A 15523-nucleotide genomic window follows, 5' to 3' on the forward strand; every position below is an offset into this window, starting at 1 on the left:
ACCAGATTAAATTTCTATTATGTTTTGTTACAATATGATTTTTTTTTGCCTGATCACTGAAAAAGAAAAAGCAAATCTCTTTTACTGATTCAGTAGGGTAACACCAAATGTAAAATAAGCCACTAAACATAAGGTATAAGTCTGTGGGTGGGAAATTGCAAAATTTAAATGACTTTATTATCAAAGGAAAAGGCAAGAAGAATAGAAATGAGAATCTGTTTGGTTTGATATGGGGTGTTTGCATATGTGAGTGTTCTGTGCCCACTTGCAGGTAATGGTGAGTTGTTGTTTTTTGTTTTCACTGTTTGCATTTATTGGGAAACAGACACAGGGCACATCAAGGAGTGGGAAGCCATTTAATGCCTTCAGGCAAGATCCAGGACAAGTGCAGCCAGAATCAGGAACACCACCATGGCCAGGCCTCATCCCAACACCATGAGGGGATGGGCAGAAGAGATCCACCTTTCCATATTGTGGTCACCGGCCTTTTTCAGGAATATCAGTGGCCCCGTAGTGAGGTGTGCTTCTTTTGTCATGCACCTGCAGTTGCTGGAAGCAGACTTGTGCCACTGTAGGGTAGCCTCCTGGAATGACCTAGAATATCCCCTGTTAAGGTGATATTCACAGATGTCAGCAGTGTCTTCTACTGGGGACCAGCTATTGGAAGACTTGCTAAAGGAAGGGGCTTTGCTTAGTTGATTTGGGACTTGGTGAACCAGATCGACCTTCAGATAACAGGTGGTATATATTGTGTTTCTGGAGACATTAGCAAAATGGAAGACATTCATTGTAATGGGAGAGCCTAGTTACATGGGGCTTTGAATGCAGATGAGGCATCCAAGAGACCATCCACAAGTCAGCCACGGAAGTCAAGGATGGTGTGAAGAGGTGTCTTCTCCTCCCTACTGATGCTGTGGTGGTGAAAATGGCTCATGATTTTCTGAGGAGCCGGCTCTTTAGCCTAGGTCTGTCTGCTCAACCTGAAAGGAAACCGTGAGTGTCATATATATACAAACTGACTTTCTCACCAGACCTGAGGCCATGTCTGTGTACTCACATCCAATTTAGCATGTCAAGAAAGATTTGAGAGAAAGAGCTAGAGAGAGCGAGAGAGCATCTTTGTAAAGCTTACATATATATTTTATCTTTTAATTTTACATCATTTAGGGACAAGAAAATACATTCCAGAGAAAATGACCATCCCTTTTACTAGCCTTAAAACTAGTTACAAATTGTCCTGTCTAAGTCTCGGTTTCTTTATTTGTAAAATGAAAAATGTTAAGGTGATTGTGAAGATAAATGATTTCATAAGTGTAAAACACTTATAACTATGCCTGGTTTATAGTATGTGTTTCAATGAATATTAGCCATTTTATTGTCAGGGTGGTGTCATTTTTTACCCAATGAGTTTGTTCTGCAATTCATTGTCATAGGTAGTGACATTAAGTTTGACTGGCTGGTTGTGGTGGCTTACATTTGTAATTCCAGCACTGTGGGAGGCCTAGGCAGGAGGATTGCCTGAGCTTAGGAGTTCAATACCAGCCTGGGCAACAGGGCAAAAACCTGTCTCTACAAAATTTACAAAAATTAGCCAGGTGTGGTGTCACGCTCCTATAATCCCAGCTACTTGGGAGGCTGAGGCACAAGAATCGCTTGAATCCAGGAGGCATAGGTTGCAGTGAGCCAGATCCCATCACTGCACTCCAGCCTGGATGACCGAGTGAGATTGTATCTCAAAAAAAAAAAGAAAAGAAAAGAAAAGTTTGACCAATTCCTTCAAGTGAACCATTTTTTGGAGCTAAGATAATGTATATGCTACTGTACTCAAATCCAGTTCTGTAACAATTGTATTTGGAGTTACTACTGTTGCATGCAGTAAGCACATTTTAAGATCAAGAAAACACTTTATTATTCACTGGAAGAAGTGCAGATATTTCCTATAAATAAATGATTCTCAAATTTCACTGACCAACATGGTCATCTGGAAGACTTATTAAAATACTGAATATTGGACCATGTCCCCAGAGTTTCCGATTCATTGATTGGTCTAAGTTTGTGCTCAAGAATTTGCCTTCCTAACAAGTTCTCTGGTGATGCTGATACTGCTGGTACATGGATCCCACTTTGAGAAAGGAAATGAAATGACGCAATTGTTTACCTGCTTTTTCACTCCCTTTGCATTTCCCCCAATCTGTCTTTTTGTCTTTGATAGTTTATTTCTAGAGCTTTTGGTTTTAGGTTTCTAATTGGAAATTGGTGGAGGGAAGGCTAGATCTTTGGAAGCATTGAAAGAGAAGCAGAGACAGGTAGGAGACTGCAAAGGATGACAGTGATTTTCACTAAATGTCATTCTTTACACTTTCAACACTGCATTTGAAAAACCATATTAAATTTACTTTCCATTTTATGGCTGCTTTGAAAATCTTACAGAGGTTTCCTCTTGTACCCATCTTATGGGTTACATGGCCATCATTTCTAGCCTTGTGGAACAATATAAAACATTAGTAATAAGAATGATTCACTTTGTGTGTATCTGTCTAAAAATGTTGAGGGATGCTTTGCTTTGCTAATCTCCTTTCTCTTGCTTTCATAGAATTCGAGAATCACACATTGACAAACAAGTCAGATTTAGAATGTGATGTGAGAGCAATACTCAGGATGTGAATGAAAATTCTCTTGTTAATAGTTATTTTATAAGCTGCTTTGGCATATGAGAACATTATTAAGAAGAACAGGAAGATCTCAGTTCTAAAGCTACATTTTTCTTTTTTAATTCAGAATTCTGAATTCTGGATGAGTACTTTTCAGGGTGAATGGTTGCAATTTTAAGATGGGTCAAAATGTTCTCATTTTTTGAAAACTAAAAAATCCTCCAACTACAGAAATTCAATAAACTTTGGAGCACTTGAAATGAGCAACTGGTGAATGGCAAAAGGATCTATCCAACAAATTGTGGGCAACATCCACAGAGTGTCTCTTCTTATCAGTCAGTTGTTATTTTGCATGTTCAAAAAAGTGGTCATTGATACAAGCTACAAATGGAGGCCTTTCATATTCAAGCATGAATTTGCCCACTTAACATTATAGACCTTTCCAATAAGGGCATGTACAGTTTTCATCACACCTGTAACTAAATTTGACCTTGTTTTGTAAACACATCACCTTGTTGTGTATATATATTTGAAAACACTCATTTTAATTTGAAATATATAATTTAGTATATTTCGCCAAACATTAATATATAGTGACTCAAGAGATACTCTCCCCAATACCTCAAGCAGGAGGCCATTTGTAAGACATCCAAAGACAAGTAACCACAGGCATGGGGCCTGGGCAGGGCATTTTGGAATGGCAGCCAAAGTAAACTGCATCTTGTTAAATGAGCATGTTATTCAGAAACAAAGTTGCCCTATTGAGAAGTGTACTTTTGAGATATTTCCAACTTTGGGGTGACATCAAGCAAAATAAGAGTTAAAATGGAGTCCTTCAACCTTGTTCTCTGTTGATCTTAGTAGTTTGGCGTCAGGCTCCTCAGTGGAGGTATCATTTTAGGATTGGGATGGAGAAGCAGCTGAAGAGAAAGAAAAGCACTTTGCTAAGACAGGATATGCCCGTGTGCTCTGTCTCCACAGCTGCATCCTCAAAGAGGATAAATGAGGGCATATTCACTCATTAATCAACGAAGAGGGATCACGCACACACACAGAGAAAGGCTCCAATCAAGTTGCTCAGATGTTTTGGTCTGTAAGTGCAATCACTAATTGCCTGGATATGTGCCTGCAATTCTTAGGGTTGACCCAAGCCGCTCTCGTTGGGAGTCCTGTCAGAGTTTCAAGATCCAGCTTCTCAAATCCTGTCAATAGCTGGAGTCTCAGATCTTGACACACTCAGCTATCTCTTGCTTGATTTCCCAGAAAGGAAGTGGCAACTGGATTTTAGGCAGCTTAGAAATCTTAACGGCTGAGGAGATAAGGCTGAGAATGAAATGTAGAATCCCATGCCTTTCAGAACAGCCTCACTTATTTAATTTGGTTTATCTGTGTATTTTTTTTCTTTACATCACACGTAGCTTTTACTTATACAGAGAACATGTTGAAAACTCTACATTTAATCAATGTCAATGAGACAGTGCATGTCTGCTTTAAGCTAAGTTCCTTATGAGCCCGAGAGAAAAGCTATTTCCAGTTTGGAGTGAGTTATAACGCGAAGCTGTGCAGTGGGATCTAGACAGCAATTCTTCACAGCAAGATGTTATTATTTAAAGACACACTCAGAGACACTTTGATTTGTTCTTCTGTAAGGGGTCCTAGATTCACTGTCTGCTCTTACCCTTTTATTTCACCTTAGAGGAGACAGAGGCAGCAAAGGGTCAATAGCTCGAAGAGATTACTCAGTGGTAGATCCCAAACCAGTTCCCTAGTGTTCTGGTTCTCACTACAGCACTTCCCTTTGAAGTGAATTTCCAGATCATTCGTATTCAAATGTAAGAACCCAAACACATTCTGAAGTAAAAGATAAATAAGTTTTCTCACAGAACATTTTGCTTACTTGATCTTTATAGAATAGTTCATTCTTAATTACTTGCGATACATATTTTAAAAGGTGAGAGAGAATTATTAAGGCAAATCCTATCTACCAGGAAGTGATGGAAAGAATCTATAATACATTCACTCTACTCTGATTTTTACGCCATGGGTAGGCACGTTGTCGGAAGGTGGGTTTGGTTGCAGATAGAAAAGAGACAAGACTGTTTTATTAAAAGCCTTGCCTTTTTGCATGTATGTACTTCTCTTCAGCGGCCTAAATATGACAGAATTTGTTCATATATCCTTCAGGTTATGTGGACAAGTGTTGTGAGGTGGGACTGGGTGTCCATCCCTGGGACACACTGGGTAGCCTCCACATAGGCATAGTATATTTTGCTGAAACTTGCAAAGATGCATCTGGAGAGAAGGTAAATCCAAAAGACTAAATTAGAAGATGGTAACTGATACGGTTTGGATCTGTATCCCCACCAAATCTCACGTTGAATTGTAATGCCCAGTGTTGGAGTTGGGGCCTGGTGGGAGGCGATTGGATCATAGAGGTGGAGTTCTCAAGAATGGATTAGCAGCATCCCCTAGGCGCTGTTCTGGTGATAGTGAGTGAGTGAGTGATTGTGAGATCTGGTTGTTTAAAAATGTATAGCACCTCCCCTCTCTCTCTTCCTCCTGTTCAGCCATGTGAGGTGCTGGCTCCCACCTTACCTTCCTCCATGATTGTTTTCTGAGGCCTGCCCAGAAGGCGAGCAGATGCCAGCTGCTATGTTTCCTGTGCAGCCTGCAGAACCATGAGTCAATTCAACCCCTTTTCTTTATAAATTACCCTAGTCTCTGGTATTTCTGTATGGCAATGGGAGAATGGACTACTACAGTAAGAGATGTTAAAAACTTCTTTTTTTTTTTTTGAGAAGGAGTCTCGTTCTGTCGCCAGGCTGGAGTGCTGTAGCACTATCTCAGCTCACTGCAACCTCCGCCTCCTGGGTTCAAGCGATTCTTCTGCCTCAGCCTCCCAAGTAGCTGGGACTACAGGCATGCGCCACCATGCCTTGCTAATTTTTGTATTATTTGCAGAGATGAAGTTTCACCATGTTGGCCCGGATAGTCTTGATCACTTGACCTCGTGATCCACCCGCCTCAGCCTCCCAAAGTGCTGGGATTACAGGTATGAGCCACCGTGCCCAGCCTAAAAACATTTTAAAAAGAGGGACTGTATGCCTAACAGAAAACAAGGGAGAGATTCTGCCTTTGTAGATTCTAATGCCGCAGTCAGGTTTTCTTCAACAGATTTTGACATCACGGAACAGTTTTAGTTTTTTTATACATCTTGTTTGCTTTGAAAGTTTCTGCAAATTTTACCTTCTTGAAAACTGTAATTTTCCTTCAAGAATGTAATCCTTGTAATTTGAGAAATTACTGTCCATTGAAACCAAGTTTATTAGAGCCTTAAAAAAAAAAAAAGACAGCATGAACCATACAGCACATGGAATTCAGTCCCAGTGCTCTTCTTGTTAATAGAGGGGAAAGGCCCAATCAATAGAAGGTTGGAGGGGCTGAATGGCTGTCATTGGGAATTTAATACTATTCTTCCATCTTTTCTTTAGTTCTCTCTCTCCTTTGCTGTCAGGCATATCACTTTGCAAATTAGGCTTTTTGATATTTTTAAGATGGCATTGCTGGTGGTAAATCCATGCAACAAAAAGCCACATGTACCCTAAAAGTTATTGAAATTTAAAAAAAAATTAAGGAAAAAATATGTCAATTAAAAAAGGAAATAAGCATGTTAGGTAGTTTTGGCAGGAAGCACTGAAGTTTTGGGGTGGGCCTAGAGTAGAGCTGGGATGTACGATCAGAATGGGGCAGAAATGAGTAGGGTTGAAGGTTGCCACTCACTCAGCAAGTGTTTTGCATCAAACTCTGGATTTGACAAGGGAAGAATATCTTTATGAATTCTCTTTTTTTGTTCATGTGTCTCTATGATAAAAACTTTAGTCATAATAGTGTTAAACTCTCTTAAAATTAAAATAGACATTTCTTGTGTTTAAAAATAAATGCACTTTCATTGTAAAAAAAAAAAAGATTGGAAATACTGAAAAATGAAAAAAAGATAACTTCTGTAATTCCATAGAAATAAATACTGTCAACATTTAAAAATCTTCCTTCCTGCCCAGTAGTCACAGAAATGTATTTTCAGAGCCACATCTTAGTGGTGGGATGGTAGAAGAGGTCTCCCCGCAGTTCGGGCTCTTGGGGATCTACTGTCTGTGGAGAACTTAAGAGTGATAATAAAACCATTAGTGAATTTGCTTTTATTAAACACCATAAGTCTACAATACTAAATGTCAGTAGTAAAATATTACTATCCTCCAAGGAGACACATTTCCAAAGTCTTGCCCTTGGTATGCTACTTTAGTTTTGTTTTGACAAATCAGATCGTTCTGTATTTTTTTCAATATGAAATAAATCCTAAACACTTTCATTTGTTACTAATCAGTATGCTTTTATATTACAAATTTTACGTTTGCCATGTTACCATTTATTTAAACAATACCCTGTTTTTAGTTATTCAGACTGTTTTCTTATTTTTCTCTTTTACACTTAATTATTTGTATTTAAGAATGGAACTATTAAGTCAAACTGTGTAGAAAAAATATAGGGCTTTTAATATACAGAAAATTTCACATAGAAAATTATTACTATAGGCAATCCATTCAGCAATGTGAGAAAGCAGGCAGTGCCAACATTATAATTTATCTTAAAACAACACAGAAACATACAAACAAAAGACTTGGGCAATTTGACAAAGCAATTATTGTATCTGATCATTGTTTTAACTAGAAGTGGGGCTGATCATTTTTTTGTATGTACCATTTTTATTTCTGTTTTTATAGTCAGCTTTTAATATCATTTAAGAATCTTTTCTTTTTTTATAACTGGAGTGCATGTGCGTAGTCATAAAAATCTTTGTATGTTAAAGGTATTACCTTCTGTTTGCCTTATCGTTGAGATACCTTTAGGAAGCTTATCATTTGCCTACAGAGTCTACTGATTTTGCTTCTGAAACTTTGAGTTAAAAAGAAACCTTTGAATTTAATGCTATTTTATCCTATCTTTAATAGTTTCCAAAATCAACTGTGTAATCACATTCCTTCACATTTTCTTCTAACATTTTTCTTCTTTGAATTTAATGTCATATTTAATTGTAAATATATATTTGAGTGTAAAAATAGTGAATCTGTTAAGATACTTTATTGAATATCAGTCCATCCTCTCTTCTCTGATGTGAAATAACATTTTTATATGCATATATGCATAGTTGGGTTTTGAAGCTTTGATTCATACTCCATATATTCTATATTTATGACAGCACCATTATATTTTAAGAATTGTTCTTCTATAATTCTATATCAAGCACAGCATAGTCCCCTCAATAATATATGTATAAAATGTTTTCTTTATTATTTTGTCAATCATTTATTCTTCTAGACATACTGGAAAATCATACCAAAAAAAATTCCGAAAACGAATTCCTTAGATTTTTATTAGAATTATACCAGTTTCTAACTTTAGTGCATTATAATTTTGACATTAAATGATTTCTATTTCAATTTAATGAAGTTTTTCCCATAGGTACTTTATAAATGCTTTAAAATATAATTTTTATAGACTTACCAAATAGTTTGTCTATTTTTTAGAAAGCTAGAGAGATGCTTTAGAATTTATTGGTCTTCCCCATAAATGGGTTTTGAAAATTTCTTGTATTTCTGAGAGTGTAACTCCATTTATGTTGATATTTTATTATGGGGCACATAAAGGTCAGTGAGTGTTGTATATTGATTGAAAACTATACCTATTAGCAATATAAAACTATGAATTTCTGATTTAATGTTTTTCCCTGGATTTGTTTCTTCTTAGGCTGATATTTACTATCACTGTTTTCTTTTATTTTCATTTTTCTGATCAGTTTTTTGCTCATTCTTTTATTTCAAATCTTTTACCTAATTTAATTTTAGATACTTCTTATACAAACAGCATTTTTATAATAGAGGAAAATAGTATAATTTAAAACCCAAATTGACTTAAACAGCATCTGTCTTGAGGAACTAGAGGAAGATATGGGAACAGGTGGTAGCATAATTTATATTCCTGAAAAAAGAAATATCTAGCTCCCTTGCATTTACATAATTTTATAGAAGAGGGAAAATGAATTGTGAAATTTCAAAACCTATTTTTCTGGGCCTCTAAAAGATGAGACCCAGGGTAGAAGGGTTGTTTAAGTGGTGATACTATTGACTTTGGAAAAGCAAAGGTAGGATAGAAGCCTATTTGTGGCTCAAAAGCTAGAAAAATTACTCTTCTTTAGAAGGGAGGGTTGTTGAGTTTTCTACAAGCACAATGGGTAAGGTGTTCTGGGAATTCTGAGAGGGCTGGAGATTTGCAGGGAATCTTGATGAAAGAAGGAAAAAAAATACAGGTTGACACAGCACTTTCCATGGTACCCAAGCTTCAGTGATGACTGCAACCCATACCACTGCTTGTCTGTGAGGATGGGAATGGGGAAACTCAGGAAAAGAACAGGAGCAGAAGATGGAGAGGCTGGAGGTCAGATGAAAGTGAGATTTTGAGTTCAGAAATGTAATGACTGTGAGCCCTGCAGTAACTATAGAAATATAACATCCCAGAGCACTGATCTTGTAAAATGTAGGAAAATACAATGAGTGTTTGTTTGTTTTAATTTTATAGAAGAACGTAATCTCACCTACATGTAAATTACATATATTTGGGATTTTTTGTTTGTTTGTTTAACTTAGCCTGGCATTTTTTACATTTTAATAGGAAGTATAACCTATTTATATTAATCACCATATCTGATCTATTTGGGTTTCTTACTATCATATTGTTTTCTATGCTAACTTGTTGTTCTACCCTACTCTTTTCACTTCCATGATTTGTAAGTTACATGTGCTGTATATTTTTAATAGTGGTAAACACCTGACATTTAAAAATACTCGGACATACTGTTTCTGCTTAATATTCCATGTGAAGAGTGAAGTTGTAATTAGAAGACAGTTTAGATGAAAATTTAGCCTTCCTTTATTTTCCTTCTCCTCTGCCTTACCACTTCTTACTGTACAATTAACAATCACTTTTCATTCTTGCCCTGTTGTGATTCTTATTCATCTCTTTGTGAGTTGGAACACAATATCTAATCGTTTTCAGAAAGGGTAGCTGAGTGGATTTCTTTTTTGACCACTTAATGACTAAAATGCCTTTCTGTTGCTTTTTCACATGAACAGAATCAAAGATGGAGAAATAAATCTTGGGTTTAACTTTTTGTTGTTGTTGTTTTTTCTTCTCAAAACTCCATAGCTATGGCTTGATTGTTTTCTGGCATCTGTTTTGGGGAGGAGATATCTAAATCAAACTTGAATTTTGTGTTCTTTTGAAAGTGATCTGCTTTTCTATATGGTAATTGGATGCCTCTCAGCACTCTATGAAATGGAAGAGTCATAACTAGGATATATTACAATATTGTCATTTTTTTATTTCCATTTTATATTTGCCAAATCCCTTTGATAAAGATTTAGATCTTCAGCTTAAACATTTTTTTAAAGAAATTATTTTATTATTAACTTTATGACTTCTTAAATATTGTTTTCCTTTTTCTTGAATTGCCTATTATAGCTTGGATTCTCTGAGTCTTCCACATCTAACATATTTCACTGGATTATTTTTATGTTTTAGTCTTACTTGTTTGAGTTCTGGGTTGATTTCCTGAGTTTACTTTCTATTACAGTAAAATAACTTTATGCAGAATCCAATCTACTGTTCATTCTCTTTATCAGAGATTAGAGTGCAGGTAATAAGGGGGTGCATTGTCTGAGGAGACTTTAAAAACAATAACAAACTCAACTAAAAGAAAGTTTGCTTTTTATTATCATCCTGTGTTAAATTGTAAGAATGGTGACTTATGGTATAGCTTGAGTCTTCAATCTTGCAATTGCATAGTGATTGTAAAAATTAATAATCAGATCTGTAGTTATTTGTCAGTTTTTCTATGTGATCACCTGGAGTTTTTATTTGTGCTTAAAATTGAAAGGAGGGAAACAGAGTGAGAATGGCAAGGTAATTATATTTTTCTAGTGAACACAAAATGTAGTTCATGCATAAAATATTTTACTGCATTTAAATATTTTTAAAAATAAAACTTTATTCCATTTAATGTTAACTGTTTTAAAACTAAAAAAGAATAAGTAAAATAATGATTATTACTGATTATTACATGATTATTATTTTTGTCATATAGAAAAGTGATTTTAAAATGATCTACTCTGATTATCAAATGTGCTAGGTATGCCACTGCCAACTATGATGATAGCTTCTTTAGCTGTTCGGTCCTTGAAGAAGTTTCATCAATTAAGTTTTCTCTTTGGGACAACAATCTGTTCTTAAGGAAAGTCCTCATTTGCTGATATTTCTTCCTCTGATTGCTGACTTTAGAATACGAACTCCATAAACTGAGATGCTGCGTGGTGTGGCCATCTGGTGTATCCCAACCTCCTTACTCTCCTGGCGCCCCCAAACTTGTGTGAATGGAATGACGTGGGATTTGTTCAAATTCTCCCACACTTATTTCCTAGGTAAACTAAAATTTTTCAGGTCTCTAGGTCTCTCTTAATCCAGCTCTGTCTGCCTTCTATCTTGAAATTCACCAAAGCTTTGATTTTTGATGGCAACTTTTTTAGTTTCCAGATGGGTAGAAGTTTTTCCCTATTTTGTATTTTTATTTCCATAGACCTTCCATACCTTGAGAGGGTAGTGGGAAAACATTTTTGCTCGTGTCATTATTTTACCCCAAATTCTCTTCTACTTATCTTTTAAAAATTTCAGCCAGGTGTGGTGGCTCACGCCTGTAATCCCAGCACTTTGGAAGGACAAGGCGGGTGGATCATGAAGTCAGGAGATCAAGACCATCCTGGCCAACATGGTGAAATCCCGTCTCTACTAAAAAATACAAAAATTAGCTGGGTGTGGTGGCATGCGCCTGTAGTCCCAGCTACTCGGGAGGCTGAGGCAGGAGAGTTGCTTGAACCAGGGAGGTGGAGATTGCAGTGAGCCAAGATTGTGCCACTGCAATCGAGCCTGGCGCCTGGCGACAGAGCAAGACTGTTTCAATAATAATAATAATAATAATTAATAAATAAAATAAAATTTTCCCAATTCTCCCATTAGATTCATTTCTGGATGAGGTGTTCACAAAGAAGATATGTGTGTGTGTGAAAGTGTATGTGCACGTGCAGTGTGCGGTTATTAATATTCAAGACCACAGCTGTTCAAAGAAAGCACTTGAGTAATACTATAATTATAGTGTACTGCATAGTTTCAATGAATCCATGCAATTTAGTTTTTCTTTCTTTTCATAAAATTCATGTAGGAGTCTGAATAAGGGTACTGTTATGACAAATTATTGACTAAGTCTAAACATGCTTGCATTCATCAAAGAGGATACCCAGGAAATAGCTTTAACCAATTCAGGAAATATAGCTTTTATGATCCCAAAGAGAAATCCCACAGTAGCTTGTAGAGGTAGTAGAACAGGTTAAGAATTATTGTTTTGAAGCTAAAAGTTCAGAATCTGTTTAGGGAATTGTGGTATACCTAGGACTTTAAAGCTCTGGATTTCTAGTGTGTATTTTTCAGAGTTGATGTTTTTCTACTCCTAGATTTATCCAATGTAATGTAACTTTAGTAAAACTGATTCTATACAATGTATGTGACTGATACAAAGCAATTGAATCCCTGAATCCCTGGCCTTTGAGGAATTACCAGCAAGCCAGTAATTTTGGCTACAAGTTCAGTAAGAATGTCTAACTTCTGGGACAGATCAGAGGGACTTAGTTCAGCACTGAGATAAGAATGTAGGGTTAATAGGAAGAATCCTGTTACTGAGACAGTATGATTTTCTAAGACTAGTAATTAATTTATTTGAAAAATTAATATTTATGGATCAGAGAGATAAGTCCATAAAGAAGGGGGAAGGAAGGCTATTTGATAAATGCAAAAATTTTAAATAAGAATAGTAGCTTACAGGACAAAAACAAATTATTTTTGCAGGTGGGAGCAAGGAGATATTTAAAATTCTAGCTTCTTCTGCATCTCTGGCTTACATTCTGAAAGTATATCTCTCAAATCCATTTCACCACCTCATATGCACATCCTTTGACATATCTCCAATCAACTGTGGACCACTTCCTGAAAACACTTTCATAGCATTCTTCCTTTGTATATATTAATCCTTCTGCTTGGAATGCCTTTCCCACTTGTAATTGCCTTGAAAACTTCTACTTATGCATCAGGGCCCAGTTTGCATGCCTCTTATTTTCTATGAAATTTTCTTACCAACTATAAGTACATAGTGGAAGTTACTATGATCCCTATGCCCATAACAGCCCATTACCTTCACCACATCCAGTATTTTGTTCCTACTAGCTTCTGCTATATTGTTTGTAATGTGTGTCTTTTTCATGTCCCTCTCCACTGGACTGCAAGCTCCTTGAGAACTGCATTTCAGTATCTTAAATAATGTCTGGTATTTTGTAGAAGCTCAAATAAGTTAAACAAATGAAGTGAATAAAACAATCCTGTAGTATTAGATTCATCTTCATAACATAGACAAAATAAGTTATCTAAGAAAGATGGATATGTTAATATAACTGCATTATTTAACTCAGAAATAAAGTAACATTAAGAGTACCTTAGGAAGGTGGGCATTCTAAAACACTGGAAAATCAGGGATACAGATATCATTCAAGGGGAATAAGGCACTTGACAATGCTTTTTCCTTGTAGATAAGAAAACTCCTTTATGTTAAATTTGGATCAGGAGCAAGGATATTGTAAACGATCTCTTAAAAAGAAGTATACAGATCACGGGTAAAGATTTTCTGGATTGGTGATGAAAAACTTCATGTAAAAGAGTACTGGTATAACAAATATTTTGCTTCTTTCTTAACGCTGGCAGAATCCTAAAGGAAAAGAATATCCTGAGAAATGGAGTAGAGGAAACAGAAAACTCACACTAAAGTTATGTCATTCCTGCAGCATATTCTATAACACCACCTACAAGAGCTTCATTTGGTATCCTTGGCTGAATAAATTAAGAATTTATAGCAGGTGTACACGTATGAGCTTTCTCTGCCATCTGTGATCCACCTGCAATGCTGAAAATTATTTATATAGGATTGCATTGATCACTTTCATCAGCATTGCTCTTACCAAAGGTTGTACAATGTGAAGGCCTTCAATTTCAAAGAAAAGTTCTTCAGATCCCCAGTAAAGTATTAATGGAAATTAGCTTAATGTGCATTTAATGTGGATTTGTAAGTGTGTTCACTTTTAGGGCATTCAGAAACATGTGTGTGGCTTGCATAAGATTATCTGATAGTTAACCTATGACCTAATCGATCATATCTGCACCTAAACTCATCCTTTGTATGGTTTTGCCCTTTCTGCTTTGAATGCTAGCTCCTATTTCTAAAATTGGTAGAAATGTAAATGGTGTATTTCATAATCTGTCTCTGCCTTGGAAAACTGTGGCTCTAGTAGCTGATTACAGGGAGCTTATCAATCATTGTGCTAAGGCACATTTATGTGCCTGAAATGGTATAATATTAAGATGCGATATTGACTTTTTCAATCCTCAGAGTAGCCAGAAGAAAGCCCTAGAATGCTATCTCTGACTACAAGCAGCCTCATACTTTCATCTGAGTCTAATGTTCAGATGGGAGTTTGTTTTTAATGTGTGCCATGATGTAAAAAAGCTTGGAAAGCACTGAATTGTGGCATGTTGCTACTGAAACCCATGAGATGTATCTGTAAGAGAATTACAGGGACATTGAGAGGATCATAGCACAGTGACCAGGAGCTTGGACTTGATGACTTGCTGCTTGAGTTTGGATCCCTGGTCTCTTCTTTATTATTTGGACAACATTGGACAAATACTCAGCTTCTCTATGCCTCACTGTTCTTAACTGCAAAATGGAGATAATAACAGAAGCTAGCTATAGGATTGAGAAGGTTGATTAAATTAATGCAGCTAGCCAGAGGGCTTAGGACATGTTTGATATACTGTAAAGGCTATGCAAGTATTCACAATTATGATTCATTTTCTTGGTAAAGAATATATTCAATTAAATATCATATAGTTGAAAAGAACATTTGTCTCTAGCACTTAGATTGCCATCATAGAGATGTGTTCATCTGCAAGAACTCTGTGCAAGCACTCTATGTTCTTAGTTATTCAGGTAAAATGTATAGTGATAAGGACTTATTTTCAAATTCTCATTTTATCAATATCAATCTACAAGCAGAAGCTTCAAATTCTGGATAAGTTTTATAAAAATTAAAATATTTTCTATTGGGCTAAATCATTTATGACTCAATTAGCTTCGTGATAGAAAAACAAAAGAAAACTGGCAAATGGTAATAGTTTATAAGCAGATAATTCAGTTCACCATAACATTTTACTATGGTCAACACGGGGAACAAATAGACATTGACAGCTCCATCATTCTTATAAGCATAGTCAGGTGATGGTACAGGGCATCTGCTTAGGAAAAGAACATGGAAACGGGTTCCAGAGCTTCCATCTGGTTTATATGTGGGCCAGAGTGTGGACACCCTTGCTACTTAGAAGCCAGGGCATGCCCCTGATAGGACTTTTTCTCGTCAAAAGAAGATCTTATACCAGTAAGACTTTAGGACTTATCTTTGATAGATTAGTACAAGGTAGAGGTCCCAAATGGATAAAAAATTATGATTGAATTGACTCAAACTATAAAATTTCATACCCAAAAATGTACAAAATGTGATAATTATGGGTATTTTTTGAATTATGTGTGGCACCTGTGTAACTTTTTGATTTGTAGTTAAAGCTGACAAGGTTTTCTCAATAACATCTCTATTAGTGGTACCCAAAGAATTGCT

Source organism: Aotus nancymaae, unplaced genomic scaffold, assembly GCF_030222135.1.
Source record: "Aotus nancymaae isolate 86718 unplaced genomic scaffold, 86718_ANA_hifiasm-v0.15.2.pri h1tg000014l, whole genome shotgun sequence".
Lineage (NCBI taxonomy): Eukaryota > Metazoa > Chordata > Mammalia > Primates > Aotidae > Aotus > Aotus nancymaae.